Below are 17619 nucleotides of genomic sequence, written 5' to 3'. Positions count from 1 at the left end.
CCAGGTTAAAGGACTGGAGTTGTTAAAAGGCTCTAAAAGCCCTTGATCTGGCCCCGGGTGGGGGTTCTCCCAACACAGCACTGTAGAAGACAGACAGAAGGTTGCCTTCTGAGGGCCTCCTCAAGCACCCTGCATAGGTAGAGCCGAGGCAAGGGAGATGTGTCTCCCCTTAGGCTGTAAGTGTTGTGCTGCACCATCACAGAATCTCATCCACAGATTTTAAGTCGGCCTTCCCTTTGTTGGGTACAGCAACTTTGCAGTACAGGGCTTTGTATTACTTCCACTGGCATGTCCAATTGCAACTAGGAAAAGTACACCTGGGTAATGAGTTCTTACCTTGTGTGTTCCTCTCTGAGTCTCTCTTGCACCGTGCCCCTTAGGAAGTGGGCAGATTGTAATATTAGTACACAGCATAAGAGCGGCTGTGCTGCGTAGAAAAAGAGCCTGTATCACAAAGCTTTGCATAATAATCTCTGTGGTAAAACCGGGGGTGTATTTGTGAGAAGAATCGCTGCTATTATTTATTCATATTACGATCATTCCTAGAGGCTCCGCCCCTTTGGGCTGGACACGGTGTGAACACATATTAAGAAATAGTCCTCACTCCAAAGAGCTTATAACCTAAAGAGACGAGGCAGAGTGGGTGTGAGGGGAAACAATCACAGCAGGTTAAGGGCAGAGGTACTGAACAAACAAGTCTCCTGTGTCCCAGTCCAGTGCCCTGTCCACTGGACTATGCTGCCTTCCAAATAATATAGCCAGTGTTTCAGCTTTAAAAAAATCAATAAATAACTAATGTTAACCCATGAAACCCTCACCTGTAACTGCTGAAGAAGCATATAGAGCCTAAGTAAGCCACCATGCAGTATCTATATAACTCATTCTCTCTTCGTCTGTCCCCACCTCTGCCATTTGTCCTCCTTGTTCTGTTTTCTTTACACTTAGATTGTAATCTCTTGAATGCAGGAACCAGCGCTTCTCTGTGTTCTGTGCAGTACCTAGCACAAATTGGGGTGCTTCGAAAGCAACGCATGATGTCTCAACATTAGGTCTGTCAAGCAATTTAAAAAATTAATTGCGATTGATCGCACTGTTAAACAAGAATAGAATACCATTTATTTAAATATTTTCGGATGTTTTCTACAGTTTCAAATATACTGATTTCAATTACAACACAGAATACGAAGCATACAGTGCTCACTTTATATTTATTTTTTATTACAAATATTAGCACTGTAAGAAACAAAAGAAATAGTATATTTCAATTCACCTAATATAAGTACAGTAACTCCTCACTTAACGTCGTCCCGGTTAATGTTCTGTTGCTGATCAGTTAGAGAACATGCTCGTTTAAAGTTGTGCAATGCTTCCTTATAACCATATTTGGTAACCACCTGAATTGTCCACTGCTTGCAGAAAGAGCAGCCGTTGGAGCTAGCTGGTGGGGGCTTGGAACCCGGGTGGACTGGAAGTCCCCCCATCAGCTCCCCTAAGTTCCCTGTGCGCAGCCACTCAGCAGGCTATCAATTGCCGGCAGTTCAGCTGAACCTCCCCCACACTGCCCTGTGCTGCTCCTGCCCTCCGCCTTGGAGCTGCTCCCGGGAACCCCCTTCTTGCTGTGCAAGGGGGTGGGGGAAGAGGGGTGCTAATGTCAAGGTGTCCCCTCCCCCTGCTCCTGCCCCCCACTGCTGTACCCTATCTCCCCAGAGCAGGAAGGGACAGGGCTCAGGACTGAGGGAGCTTGCTGGCAGCAGCTGCTGTCTCAACTTGCTGATCTACTTAGAAAGGCAGTGTACTTAGAGTGGGGTCAGTGTACTTAAGGGGCAATGTGTGTCTCTCTCATGCACAGGGTGTGTGTCTCTGTCTCTCTCTGCCATGCTGTCTCCCCTCCCTCCATTCCTGCTGCCTTGTAGAGTGTGAGGCTACATTAACAGCAATGTGTTAACCCTTGAGGGCTCAGCCAAGTGCTAGGTGATCATTTAGCAGTAAGGCATTCCCTGGGAAATATCCCACCTTCTTCCACCCTCTGATTTCACCACCTCAACCAAGCTTCACAATCATCATTGCTGTGTACAGTATTAAATTGTTTAAAACTTATACTGTGTATATGTGTGTGTATATATATATATATATACACACACATACACACAGTATAAGTGTAACCCTTCTGCCCGTCAGAGTTGGCAGCAACAAGGGCCGGGTTCAATATCTAGGGGTTCCATTCCAATAACACAATGCAAACCGGCTCGAGCCCCCACCCAGTGACCTGGGACAAATATATACCACCCCCGCTGGGCGCCTCCAAGAGGCAATACTTCCCCTCTCGCAAGCACATAGTCTGAGTGTAGCAAAAGCCTTTTAATAACAGAGAGAAACAATGTGGCATTATGTTGGGGAAACACCACCAACAGGATTCATAACACAACCCAGGAGCAAAAACAACCCCACCCCAGGCAAATTGGGGCATGCCCTTTTCCCTTTGGTTCTTGAGTCCAGCAACCCCAAATCACCCAAAGTCCCAAAAGTCCAATGCCCCAAAAGTCTCTGTCCCTGGTCAGGGCAGCCCCAGAGTTCGAAAGTTTATCGGCGGAGCTTTACCTCCCAACCTGGGTGGAAATGGGACGGGGGTAAGAGGCACCTTACGTGATCTGAAGCTGACCGCCCCATAGCGGCGCTCCACTCCGCCAGCCGCCCCACGAACTCCTTTGCTCAGCTGCGCTCCGCTCCGCCACACGAACTCCTTCACTCAGCTCCACGGCCCACAAGCAGCTCCTGCCATCCACACACTGCTCCGTGTCGAACTGCTTCACCAGCCGTCCCGCAAACTGCTCCACAATATATCTTCAGGCTCCCCCACTACTTAACACAACACTCAGTGATTTCAGCTCTTAGGTGAATTCAGCTTATAGTAGGGGAGCCCCAGTGCTGGTGCACTGTCAGCCCAAAGTGAGCTCAGCAGCCTATAACTAGACTTCTAATGAAATCAAAATTAGCTCTGATATTCCACAGTGGAGAGAGGAGGAAGTGCAATCAGCATGTAAGGCCCTCACCAAGGGGCCCATGCCACCAAGTATTAATACTTGTCCCCAGCCTCTCTCCATTCACACAGTTTTGGAACCCATGACCCTTGCCTAGCGAGTGCTACTTAGTTGATGGTGAATCCCTCCATCATAACAAAAGGCCACGTACAGTTCCAAGCACAGTTCCCATAATCAGGGTAATAACAATTTATTCTTCCTGCCCCAATAACAGAGACACTGGGGATCTCACAGCAGCCAAAGTGACCATTTGGGCAGCTATGGTCTCATTCTAGGCGTGGTGGGTGTGCCTATGCAAATGAGATCAGCCCCTGAAGTTCTTTTCCACAACTTGCCACACCTCACCACCAGATGTCAGGGTGGAGCTCATCCCGACACTGCTTACATCAGTTTTAAACAATTTAATACTCTATTAATAGACACACATTGCCCCTTTAAGTATATATATAAAATAGTCTTTTGTCTGGTGAAAAAAATTTCCCTGGAACCTTACCCCCCTCATTTACATTAATTTTTATGGGGAAATTGGATTCCCTTAACATTGTTTCGCTTAAAGTAGCATTTTTCAGGAACATAACTACAACGTTAAGTGAAGAGTTACTGTACTGTAGTGCAGTCTCTTTGTCATGAAAGTTGAACTTACAAATGTAGAATTATGTACAAAAAAACTGCATTCAAAAATAGAACAATGTAAAACTTTAAAGCTGACAAGTCCACTTGGTCCTACTTCAGCCAAATCAATCAGACAACAGGTTTTGTTACATTTGCAGAAGATAATGCTGCCCGCTTCTTGTTTACAATGTCACCTGAAAGTGAGAACAGGTGTTTGCATGGCACTGTTGTAACCAGCGTTGCAAGGTATTTGCATGCCATATGGGCTAAAGATTCATATGTCCCTTCATGCTTCAACCACCATTCCAGAATACATGCGTCCATGCTGATGACGAGTTCTGATCGATAATGATCCAAAGCAGATTGGACCGACGCATGTTCATTTTCATCATCTGAGTCAGATGCCACCAGCAGAAGGTTAGTTTTCTTTTTTGGTGGTTCGGGTTCTGTAGTTTCTGCATCAAAATGTTGCTCTTTTAAGACTTCTGAAAGCATGCTCCACACCTCGTCCCTCTCAGATTTTGGAAGGCACTTCAGATTCTTAAACCTTGGGTCGAGTGCTGTAGCTATCTTTAGAAATCTCACATTGATGCCTTCTTTGTGTTTTGTCAAATCTGCAATGACAGTGTTCGTAAATCAAACAACCTGTGCTGGGTCATCATCTGAGACTTCTATAACATGAAATATATGGCAGAATGCATAAAACAGAGCAGGGGACGTACAATTCTCCCCCAAGGAGTTCAGTCAAATTTAAGTAACATGCTATTTTTTTAACATTATCAGCTTGGAAGCATGTCTTCTGGAATGGTAGCTGAAGCATGAAGGGGTATACGAATGTTTAGCATATCTGGCACGTAAATACCTTGCAATGCCGGCTACACATGCCATGCAAAAGCCTATTCTCACTTTCAGGTGACCTTGTAAATAAGAAGCAGGCAGCAGTATCTTCCATAAATGTAAACAAACTTGTTTGTCTTAGCGATCGGCTGAAGTAGGACTGAATGGACTTGTAGGCTCTAAAGTTTTACATTGCATTCAAAAATAAAACAGTTATGTAACAAAAAAAAATCTACATTTGTAAGTTACACTTTCATGATAGAGATTGCACTACAGTACTTGTATGAGGCGAATTGAAAAATAATATTTCTTTTGTTTATCATTTTTACAGTGCAAATATTTGTAATAAAAACAAATATAAAGTGAGCACTGTACACTTTGTATTCTGTGTTGTAATAGAAATCAATATATTTGAAAATGTAGAAAAACATCCAAAAATATTTAATAAATTTCAATTGGTATTAAGGGTGCAACTAATCGCAATTAATTGTTTTAATCGCAGTTAATTTTTTTGAGTTAATCGCGTGAGTTAACTGTGATTAATCAACAGCCCTACTCAACATATATATAATATTCCCAAGGGAGTCCTGCGGGCAACATAATTTGGCTTTGCAGAGGTTGATCTAAAACAATATTTGGGCCTGCTATTGTATTTTCTGCCCTCAGAGAACAACTTAGTCCTTATCATGATGGCATCACTTCACAACCATTATCTAATTAATCCTCACAAAACCTCTACAAAGTCGCTAAAGGCCTGATCTACAGCCCATGGAAGTCAATGAGTGCAGGTCCCAGGTATGAAACATTGACTTCCCATTTTATAGATGGGAAACTGATGCAAAGAGGTTAAGTGACTTGTCCGAGAGCACACATGAAGCCACTGTCAGAGCTGGGATTAGCATTCTGATTCCCCCACCCTGTGCACTGGCAACTGGACCATGGCTCTCTCCATATTAAATTGAACAAGAATCATCCTGGTTTGGTGTCTTAGAAATTAAAATACAGATATCATGAAAATTATAATACCTAGCTCTTGTATAGCTCTTTTCCTCCATTGATCTCAAAGTGCAACATTCATGAAACAGAGAAAATTGCAATCATAGAATCATAGAATATCAGGGTTGGAAGGGACCCCAGAAGGTCATCTAGTCCAACCCCCTGCTCAAAGCAGGACCAATTCCCAGTTAAATCATCCCAGCCAGGGCTTTGTCAAGCCTGACCTTAAAAACCTCTAAGGAAGGAGATTCTACCACCTCCCTAGGTAACGCATTCCAGTGTTTCACCACCTTCTTAGTGAAAAAGTTTTTCCTAATATCCAATCTAAACCTCCCCCACTGCAACTTGAGACCATTACTCCTCGTTCTGTCATCTGCTACCATTGAGAACAGTCTAGAGCCATCCTCTTTGGAACCCCCTTTCAGGTAGTTGAAAGCAGCTATCAAATCCCCCCTCATTCTTCTCTTCTGCAGGCTAAACAATCCCAGCTCCCTCAGCCTCTCCTCATAACTCATGTGTTCCAGTCCCCTAATCATTTTTGTTGCCCTTCGCTGGACTCTCTCCAATTTATCCACATCCTTCTTGAAGTGTGGGGCCCAAAACTGGACACAGTACTCCAGATGAGGCCTCACCAATCCTTTTAATACCCAATCCCACCTGATACCCAAACTCATTCCATTGAAGATATTTGGAAGACTATCATGATACACACCACATGACCACAAAAACGAGCTTGGGCAGATTTCATTTGGAGGCATGAAAAGGAATCAAGTTGCATTGATCTACAACCTCACACTCACCTCTTGCAAAAAGAACAAGGCATTTATCACCTTTTAAAAATCCAGGCTAGGTTTAGTCTTTTTGTTGCATAAATCAGTCTCTCAGAATAACCTGAGAGTTGTGAATAAAGAAAAACTTTGGTGTGTTTATTTAGAGAATCTAACCCCTTGAAGCCAGAGTATACACGAACGCATTTTACATTAGTGGGCGGCATCAGAAAATCCTGATTTTTAGAGCCAAGGGGGTAATTAATATCAGATCATGTTTGCAAAATGGTTGTGTTTATGTGGGAACGAGGACTAAGAGCTAACTTGTAGGGTTTGATGTATTTAACTTTGCTGTGGAGCTAGAGCTGGCTAAAGAGTGAAATACTGAAAATAAGGGACAGGAGGTAGGATTTCTATGGCTAGAAAATGCATTGCTACTGAAGGAGGTGTCAGCCTTGGTGCTCTGCTCTTTCCCTAGGGATCTTGTATTCATAGAGGAATGGTAGGTAGAAGCTAGAAAATGGTTCATGGTTTTTTGCTTTTGTGACCTTCAGGAGTCCCATGAAGCAGCTACATTTGTCTACTATGATTCTTTCCTAGAGTGTCACCTCACAGTATGCTGTTTTCCAAGTCTGCATGCTTATTGTCCAGCCAACGTCAATATATGCTCAGAATATATTTCTTTTCTCACACGTAACTGGAAAAGTGGTTGCTTGGGTATGAACAATGTGCATTGCCATACTGTATAGGCATGGGGAAAACCCAGCCTTCTGTGTGATCTGATTCAGACACTGAAGAAAGTACTCTCAACAAGGCATTGCTCTGAACTGAAACATGCCTCTGTTTATATCTCCTAAAGTTTATAACAAACTGAACTAGGAACCTCAACTCAACTTCCTAACACCAAACATTAGGTTAAGAGCTGCTCAGTCCTTGTTTCAGAGGACCAGTTGTGCTTGGAATACAGAAGTGCCTGCCTTTAGTGCCTCTGTCCCTCAGAAATACACCCATCACTGCCTTCTTACCCAGTCCAATCCTGGTGATGCCATCCTCCACAGACCCCATTCCTAAAGGAAACATCTGTTTCCATTCCCTGGAGCCCACAGCCTTGCCTCCCTTGTCTCTCTCCACATACTGCCAGTGTTCCCAGGAAAACACACCCTCAGCTCCAAATCTATCCCTTCTCAGTTACACTCTTCAGGAATAACTCTATCCCCTCAAGTCCCTCCTCCATCTGCCACTATTCCCCAGCACTGCCCCCCAAATCAATTAAAGCCTTTTACTGAGCCCCCACAATCTCCCTGAAATTAATTGCTGCCACCCCTACTTCTTTTTGTGGGGCTGCTGCTGCCCCTCTTCCTAGTGATCTCTGTCCCAGGCGCCCCAGCTCCTTCTCAACTAGCTGCTGTGCTGTTTGATTGGTCCCACCCCCAGCCCCCACCATGAAGACTACATGGCTCCAAGCCCTGTGTGCTCTCTCAGTACCTGCTCCACCCTTCTTAACATGGATACCATCAGAGGCCACAGCGTTGGAGAGCTCTGTTTTAGTGGTACACGTTGGAATGATTATTGGGTTAAACAAACAAACCAGATGGGTGTTCCTAAGTGTTCAATGAGTGTCAGGTTTTCCATATAAAAAAGGAACAAATAAGATAACAATAGTATTCAGTATTTATGAAGGGCCAGTTTAGTAAGTCTTGGGGCATCCAAAGCTACCAGACACATCCCCTGGGTGATGGGTGGAGGAGCATCCACACGTGGACAGCTCCAAATAATGAAGAAGGAGCGATGAATTTAAGATTGTGCATGGGGCTGGTAATCCTACCTCATAAAACAAACTTACTACAGAAATGAATAGTCAGAGCCATATCATTATGCAGCAGGCTTGAACAAGAGACCAGCTTTGGGACAAATGACAGGCAACCCCCTAAGAAAGCCCAGGTCCTGAGAAGTCCCTAGCTCAAATCCAGATCAACAATAAAAATTGGATTTTGGAATTTGAGAATAATGTATGAAGCTACTAAAACTGCTCAAGTAATTACCATCTTGATGTCCTTGGAATCAGTGAATGTAGATTGTAGTTCATTTGAACCTGTCACTTTAGAGAAACAAATAAGACCATCATTTAGTCCAGGAATGTGGATAATAGACATGAAGCTGGTGTAGCATTGGAATCAGTCAAGCAAAGAATTATTAGAATTTGCTTTCAGATTAGAGTCTTCAAACTAACAGTCATACCATACTATGCATGAACCATCGAAAAGATCAATGAGGAAAAATTATTTTTATGATTTATAAAAGGATGCATTAACCAAGGTCCCAAAACACAATATCGGGACTATGAGTGATTTTAACACAAAGGCAGGCAGTAAGAATGATGGGCTGGATAAAGTTATGGGCAAGTGCATCAGGGGGTTGGAAATGAACCAAAATGGTGAACAATTAGTAGAATTTGAAGTGTGAACAATCTAGTGATAGGTGGAACAATATTTTCTCATAAAGTGAAATGGAACTCCCCAGATGGTAGAAGAGCCAGATAGATCTTTTCTGCATTACAAGAATGCTTCTCAGCTTGCTGGCAGATGTATGTTTGTACAGGAGAGCAGATGTGGCCAGTGACCATAACCTTTGTATAGCCAAATTGAAGATTAAGTTAAAGAGGATGAAGAAAGCTAAAAAGACCATGCATCAATAGTGCACAATTAAAACTCCCAAACACAAAAAGTGCTTTTCAGCTTAAACTGAAGAACAGGTTTGGTGTTCTAATGGAGTTAACTGAAGAAATCCAAGACATTGATATTCCGTGGGAAAATACCAGAGAGTGCTATCTAGAAAGGGCAAAGACAGTTCTTATAACAAAGAAATCTAAAATGGAAGAACGGATTAGCGGTGCTACCTGGGAAGCCATGGAATAGAGAAGATGCGTAAAGCAAAACTCATGAATGCTAGGACATGTGAAGAGACAAGCAAGTATGAGCTCAAGACAGAGAGGTAAAAAGAAGGGCTAGAGATAAAAGGACATATGTTGATAGAAAATGTCAAGAGGCTAAATATGCCAGCCAAAGAGGTGACCTTATAGCTTTGTATTAGACAATAAAACAGATAACTGGAAACTCTGGCAGTATTAAAGATGCAAAAAGAAAGACTCTTAGTACAGAAGAAGAACAAAGGAAAAGATGGGTAGAACATTTTCAGGCTGTTTTAAATAGACCAAGCCCAACCAAACTACTAGAAGTACATGATGAAGACCTATCACTAGATCTTGAGACTGATGTAGTAGTTATTACAATGGAAGAAGTTAGAAAAGCTATCAGTAAACTCAAAAAAGGATAACATTACTGGAGAGATGCTTAAAGCAAATGATGAAAGAGTCCTCCAGACTTTCCCTGTGTTTTTGGATAGACTATGGAATGAAGAAAAAACCTAACCTAGTGGAAGAGAGGCCTGACAGTAAAATTGCCAAAGAAAGTTGACTTCACCAACTGCAAAAATTGGAGAGGAATTGGTGCCTGGGAAAATCATGTGCAACATCATCCTGGAACAAATCAAGAAATTAATTATAGAGTGGCTTCGGAAGGGTTAAAAATAGAACATTTCAGCTAAATCGTGGCAGGAGCCTGGTACTGTCATGAGCAAGGAATGCACCTACATCCCCCAGCTTTATCCTCCCCTGCCCCACATTTCAATGGAAAGGGGTGGTTGGCAGGATGTTTTTTGTGAGGGAGTATCCACACTGAAATTTACTCTGCCCCATGCCCACACCTGTACTCTTAGCTGGAATTTCAGGGATATTTGGTGGAGGGAGAGGACTGAAGGCAAGAGGTAGTCTGGCAAAAGGCCTACCTGCCCTCTAGCACCCTTTTTGCCAAATATAGCTCTGCAGCACTCTGCCTCAATTTCTCCTTCTTTCAGGGCCCCTTAACAACTCCACACAGTCCAAAGGTATAAGACAAAATCCCTTTTTGGGAGTTCTCCTTTATAAAGTCTAAATTAAGTTGAAATAAAATCTCTTCCACCCAGATTCAAAATAATCCTTCAATGCCTACCTGGCAGGTAGCCTCCCCTCAGGTTACACAGCACTCCTTTCTTGGGGCCTGTGTTTCTGGGCTTTCAGCAGCAGTTTCCCCAACTTTTTCCTTCAGGAACATTTTCATCAGCTCTCTATGTAATATTTTTCCTTACCTCCCTGGACAGAGAGGTGCACAACTAGCAGCCTTTCCCCTGATGCTGTCTCCCCCTCTTTATAGGGCCTAGGTGCCTTCCCTTAAGCCCAGTTGGGCAGCAGGTAATTATTCACAGGTGCACTAGTCCCAGCTCCCTCATAAAGGAGCCAGTCACCCTATATCAGTCATATATGGGATTTGTTGTTATATTGGGCAAGCATTATTGTGGATCATGTGGTTAGCCCAGTTCATATGATACGTATTGTGAATTTTATGTTTTATTGGTTACCTTAAAATGAATAAAAGTACCTTGATCCAGAGATCTGTGTTTAACTTATAAACTAAAATAAATAAATGATCTGTAAGTGAGAAACTAATTATGCCAACTTCTAACCACTGGAAACCAAACAACCTTGATTGACTATGTCACATAGGAAAGTTAATTTCACATGAGCAGGCTTCTCTGAGGAAAGTGAACAACGAAAACCATTTTGTTGTATCTTCTGACAAAACAAGAACATCGGCGATGTCCGTAGAGAAGTTCACTCTTTAAATCATGCCAGAAGGAAAATGATACCAAAATGAACTGTCGACCGATGCAAAAGATACAGCACAAGCTGGACAAAACACACACAAAAAGTAGAATTAAAACAAGCTATACGTTAAGACAATAAGGAGAAAATTGCATAAACTAGAATACATTCTCCTTGAAAGGGATGCAAAATGAATGGTAAGGTACTATATGCAGGGTGATCGTATTTCCCTATGATGAATACGGGACACCTGTTAAAATTACTTGTATTCAAGTGAGTTCAACAGCAATCAATCAGAAGTACGCAGTACAAACATTCAACTTAACATCAAATTGACTGAGCCCCTTTTAAAAAGAAATACTGCGTAGTTCGATTCTTTTTATTTACCTTCTTATCTTTAAAGCTGTTGGGTTCACACAGGGAGGGGTGACACACACACACACACACTCCTGTACACCTCTCTCACACAGAGGGTGTGATCAACCAACCAACTCTACCCTCCCTGCCCAGTGCTCTCCATCTTCCATGCCTCGCTGCGCCCTCAGGATGGACCTCCCTCTTCTGGTACCCTGGTATCATGTCTTCCTGAGGCAACACAAGGGGGATGAGAGGGGACAAGCAGGGTCCCCCCTCCCCCCCGATTTCTGCCAGGGTTCACACCAGAATGTGGCCAGCAGTAGCCTTTCAGCACAGTGTGGGAGGGAAGGGATGGGAGCTGCTTCCAGTCGCAGGGGAGGATGGGGGGAAGGGATGACCTGGCCTGTGTCTTTACAGAGCTCATCTCTTCTTTTCCTCCCCACTCCTCCCTTCCCTCCGTGGGTGGAAGCAGCTTGTTACGTCCTGCTCGCACAGTGTTGAAAGGCTGCTAACACCTCCAGGCTGCTGCTGGCCACCCACGTAGCCCAGCTGCCTCCTGTTTCCCACACCCACTCGTCCAACTACAGCGCAGACAGGAAGGGGTTAAGTTGAAGGATGCATTGTCCACTAGGGCCCAGGGAACCTGACTACAGGGGCTTCAGCGAACCCTGCCAGAGAGGTGGCTTCACAGAGGAGGGTGCCTAGGGGACGGAGCAGCTCCCTGGGGCCAGGACCTAGGGCAGGGGGCTGGGCACTGAAGAGATTGCTGAGCCCTTGCCCTGGGGGCTGCTGTGGAGCCTGCAGATTCAAGGCATGAACAGGCTGGAAATCGTTCCCCCCGACCCCCGCCACTCCAGAGCTTAGCTGAGGGATGGAGAGGCTGTCCCATGCCCGCGCTGTGTGGGGCTTTAGCACATGCAGGGCTCAGCTCCTCCTGGCCAGAGCCCCGGGCTGGAGGGTCTTGGGCTTTGCCATGGCACTGGCCCAGCCAGAGGCAGTGGGGGAAGGAAGGAGCCCGCCGGCCAGGCTGTCAGGGGCTGGTTCTCCGCACAGTGGGGATATGGGGGAGCAGCGGGGCTGGGGAGGCGAAGGGGCAAAGCAGGGAGAGGACAGCAAGAGGGGAGCACGTAAAGGGAAGATGAGTGCGCAGCAGAGGCCACATGTAACTGGCCGCTGCCTGGCGCCCGCCTGCACTCACCAGCCACTGCAGCTGAAAGCACGCAGCCAGCGCCAGCCCGAAGCGAGACAGGGGGCAGAGCCCTGCTGGCCAAGAGCCGGCCCGTAGCAGGGGCTAGGCTGACTGACCAGCAGAGGAGCAGCCAGCCCCATGCACTGCATCTTCGCCCTGCCACCAGCCTTGCACACACCCCCCAACATCAGCCACTAGACCCCACCCCCGCACTTGGGGGAGTGCGGCTGGCGAGCAGGGATCTGGCCAGTAGCAGGACCTGCCAGTATTGATGGGAGGGAGATAGAAAATATGGGAAAATTTGCCCATTCTAAAGAAAAATCCAGGACACCCGCAGCAGGGCCAGCTCCAGGCACCAGCTTTCCAGGCAGGTGCTTGGGGTGGCAACTAGAATGGGGCGGCAGTCCTTGTTTGGCAGTCCATGGTTGCAACTCCGCTGCTCTTGGCGCGGCGGCAATTCGGCAGCGGCTCCTGCTTTGGGTGGCAAAATTGGTAGAGCCGCCCCTGACCTGCAGGAGGGCTTAAGTATGGGACTGTCCCTTTAAAAACAGGAGATCTGGTCATCCTAACTATATGACATTGTGCAGAATTGGGACTTTTGAGGCCATATGGAGCAACAATGGAATTTTTCAAGACTGTCAGATTCACCAGAACAGTCCTTCTCCATGACAAAGTAATGATGACATTCACATCTGCCATTGTACATGTGCTCCTGTGAATATAAGGCAACGTTTGACTTGTCAGTGGAGATATGTGATTGCTAAGACTGATTAAAGATTTCCAGTTCCCTGTTGGGAATCCATTTGCAGGCCTGAAAACAGCCATCTACCAGCAGTCAAAACCACAAAGGACGTAGCAAAGGCGTCCAACGTTGCCACATTTTTTGCTCTGCCTTTACATTACTTGGTCCTGGGAGTACATGGATGTCTGAGAGGAGAGGACAAAAGTGCAAATTACTGCCAAGCTGGTTAGTAATTTGCTACACTTGGATGAACTAGTCCTCTGGTACAGAGAAGGTAAGAAAACCTTGTGAGAAGTATTTACAGCTGATATCCCTCTCCATGAACATTCATTATTTTTTTATATGCTATCTCATGGCAAGACAAATATTTCATCTGAGCTGAGGAAATGGCCTTGGGAGCAAACAGATAAGGGCAGTTACCTAGGCTCTCCAATAAAAAGAGCTAGCTCTCAAAGGATCTACATCAATAAGGGGAGCCGGGAAGGGGCGGGAAGAACAAAAAACCCAGACACACAGATCAGAGTTGAACACCTTGGAGATTGACATCTGATCCACATAGCGATTTGACAAGAAGGTATCTCAAAAAGTAGGGCCGTAACCAGTGTTTAGAAAGATACTGTAAGACGCGGTGGCACTTGGTTATACTGTACTTCATGAAAAGGAGCACAGCAACAATCTGAAGACTGTGTGCTGAGAATCAGCGATCAAAAGAGCAACCTATACAATTGCATATCTACATTTTTCTCTGGACTTAAAATTAGCTGAAAACAACAAGGAGCTGGTGAACCCTAATGTACCGCAATCTCATAAAAATAAAACGGGTACTTCCACTACTTAACCCGCCCCAACAAATTATCTTTTTCTATTAAATATCTCCAATGGGCCTATTCAGAGTTGCCAGTGTTCTAGTCCTGGCAACACCCTCCTGAAGTAGGAAATTAGAAGTTATGCAGTGTAAAATTAACTTTTAGCTGAAGTAAAAATGATAAAAAAGAAACTATTTTTTAAAAAGGCCCCATAGTGTGCTTCACCTACACTGATTGCTTTAAACAAAAAACGCCAAGTCAAGCAAACACGATGCACTGTTCTGAAGATTTCACAAACTGTAATAGCTTTGGTTAAACTAACAAAAGAGTGAGCTAATATGTTTCTATAATATTTTATGAAGCTGCTGACATTCTTCATTTCTGATGAACAAACGGTAAAGCAGTATCAGCAGCTTAGAAAAAGGTTTGGGTTGTTTTGTTTTTTATTTGCTGGGCACTGAAAAAGAAAAGACCTACTTAAAAATGATTAAATCCCAGCCATGTGTAAATCACACATTCTGTTAAAATAATCTAATATTTTTCTTGTAAAAGGATATTTTTTCTCTTTTTTCAGGGAAGTTTGTCTGTGGTCAAAAGAAAGCGGCACCAAACATGGAGTAGAACACGGGTAGGCAACCTGAGGCACGCAAGCTGATTTTCAGTGGCACTCACACTGCCCGGGTCCTGGCCACCAGTCCGGGGGGCTCTGCATTTTAATTTAATTTTAAATTAATCTTCTTAAACATTTTGAAAACCTTATTTACTTTACATACAACAATAGTTTAGTTATATATTATAGACTTATAGAAAGAGACCTTCCAGAAACGTTAACATGTATTACTGGCACGTGAAACCTTAAATTAGAGTGAATAAATGAAGACTCGGCACACCACTTCCGAAAGGTTGCCGACCCCTGGATTAGAGCTTTTCCTCTCTTCCTGATTAAATTAAAAGTAGATGTTTTGTTTGCATTTAAATGGTCCCAATCAGGAGCTGGAAACTCTTCCCGGCTACACACCCCTCCCTTCTCATCCCCATCCTTACAGGCTCAATTCCTGCAAGGTGCTGTGCACCCTGACACTTTAATCACATGAAGTTGAAGTTAATGGAACTATTCGAAGGCTTGCTGGTCTGGGGCCAGCATGCTGGGCACCTTGAAGACTGGAGTCCTATGTGGGCCATAGAGGAGAGGGGGAAGGAAGTAGCTCTGGCAGTACGTGCCTCTCTCTGTGAGAGACCATAGAATGGAATCATAGAATATCAGGGTTGGAAGGGACCTCAGGAGGTCATCTAGTCCAACCCCCTGCTCAGAGCAGGACCAACACCAACTCCAACCATGGAAGCCTCTCTATGTGATCACTGCATTGTGAGTTCTGAAGAGCAAAAGCTGAGATAGTGGCTGCTGTAGGTGGCATGTTACTCCTCCAAACAGCCCGATCCAACAGCAACTAAAATCAATAGGGGTATTTTCACTGACTACAGTGAGCATTGGATGAAGCCCTAAACTAGCATGTGTGCCCCCACAGTGGCCTTGGCAAACAGCAACATGAATCCTCAGTAATCTACTGCCCACCACCTAAAAAACAAAACAAAACCTCCCACCCACAAAAAGCTGCAGTTTCCAGGGCCCGCAATGATCAGAGATTGAAATTAAGCAAAGTAAAGACAATCTATACATTTTTAGCATGCTTCTCCAAAATGCTAGAGTTGGAAGGGTAATCATATACTTAAGAAATACTTAAATTTATCATACAAAACTAATGAGTTTTTGTAAAGTTTGAATCAAATATAAACTTACATGTTTATACACATACCCACATCCACATTACAGATTTCGCTTTTATAGATTTACCTCAGATCTGTACTTTATCATAAAAGCCACAAAATGATGTAAGGATTTCATGTTCAGAAATGGATAAGAATTGCCATACTGGTTCAGGTTTCAGAGTAACAGACGTGTTAGTCTGTATTCGCAAAAAGAAAAGGAGGACTTGTGGCACTTTAGAGACTAACCAATTTATTTGAGCATAAGCTTTCATGAGCTACAGCTCACTTCATCAGATGCATACTGTGGAAAATACAGAAGATGTACCAGACATGTCAAAAGGAGATGAAGAAAAAATAAAAAGTAACCCAAACCCACAATGGACAATGAGGGAAGTTTCTTCTTAACCCTAGTGGGTTAGTTGTTGGCTTCTTACTACAGAACATGAGGCTGTATATCCTTCTAAATAAACTGTTTCATCTGATCTAATGTAACTGGGGATGTTCTGATCCATATAAAAATCTAATTTTTTTTTAAACCTACTAAGCCTCTGGCCTCAGTGATATATTGTGGATTGTGCAGTTATGCATTTCCTATTATCAGTTTTAAATGAGTTGCCTTTCAGTTCCATTGCTTTTCAGTTCCATTGACTATTCCTCTCGTTCTTGCATTATCAGAAAAAAATGACTAGGAATGCTCAATTTACTTTCTCTATTCTATTTATAATTTTAAATACCTCTATCATATGCTTTTCCCCTCTGAACTAAAACAGTCCCACTCTTTTCAATATCTCCTTATATTGAAGTTTTTTCCATACCGCTAATCACTTGTTGCTCACGTCTGGACCCCCTCCTATTTCTACTATCCCTTTTTTGGTGATCAGAACTGACACAGCATTCCAGGTAAAGACAGAAAATTTAATATAATGGCAATCCCCTTCTTGACATTTTGTTTGCTTTTTGACCCTGGCTGCATATTGAAAAGGTTTTCATTGAACTGTGCACAAAGGGTATACCTACACAGCAACTAGACACCGACAGCTGCCTATGCCAGCTGACTTGGGGTTGCGGGGCTTGGGCTGCGGGGCTGTTTCACTGCTGTATAGACTTCTGGGTACGGGCTGGAGCCCAGGCTCTAAGACCCTGCAAGGTGGAAGGGTCCCAGAACTCAGGCTCCAGCCTGAGCCCAAAGGTCCACACTGCCCCGCAGCCCAAGCCTCACAACCCTGAGTCAGCTGGCACAGGCCTGCCACAGGTTTTTCTTTGCTGGGTAGATATACCCAAAGAGGTCTAGGTCTTTCTCCTGAGCAGTTAATTTAGAATCCAATGTTATGTATGGGTAGTCATAATAAATATCAATTAGTTATTTATCCACTACATTGCTGAAACATTCAAAGAATTCTAGGGAGGGAGGCACAATTTTCCTTTACAGAAAACACACTTGCTTAGCATATCATATTCATCCAAGTATTGTATAATTCTATTTTTAAATTACTACTTCAGCCAATTTGCCTGGTACTATAGTAAGGTTTATTGGTTTGTATTTCACAAGATCAGGCCTCCAGTCTTCTGGCACAGTTGCTGATGTTAATGAGAGAGCATATAAAAAGCAGCTCACAGACACTTTATTCTCAAGTTCCTTCTGAACTATTGAATGAATTCCATGTGGTCCCGGTCACTTGTTACTCTTTAATTCATCTAGTTTATTCCAACAGCTTTTTTTTTTTTTTTTTTTTTTTTTAAACACCTCAACGTCTAGTATTGCCTCACCCTGAAGATCACCTGAAAGTAGTGGGTAATTCCTCAACATCTTCT

The sequence above is a fragment of the Lepidochelys kempii genome, chromosome 2 (assembly GCF_965140265.1).
Source record: "Lepidochelys kempii isolate rLepKem1 chromosome 2, rLepKem1.hap2, whole genome shotgun sequence".
Lineage (NCBI taxonomy): Eukaryota > Metazoa > Chordata > Testudines > Cheloniidae > Lepidochelys > Lepidochelys kempii.
This window is presented reverse-complemented; position numbering follows the sequence as displayed.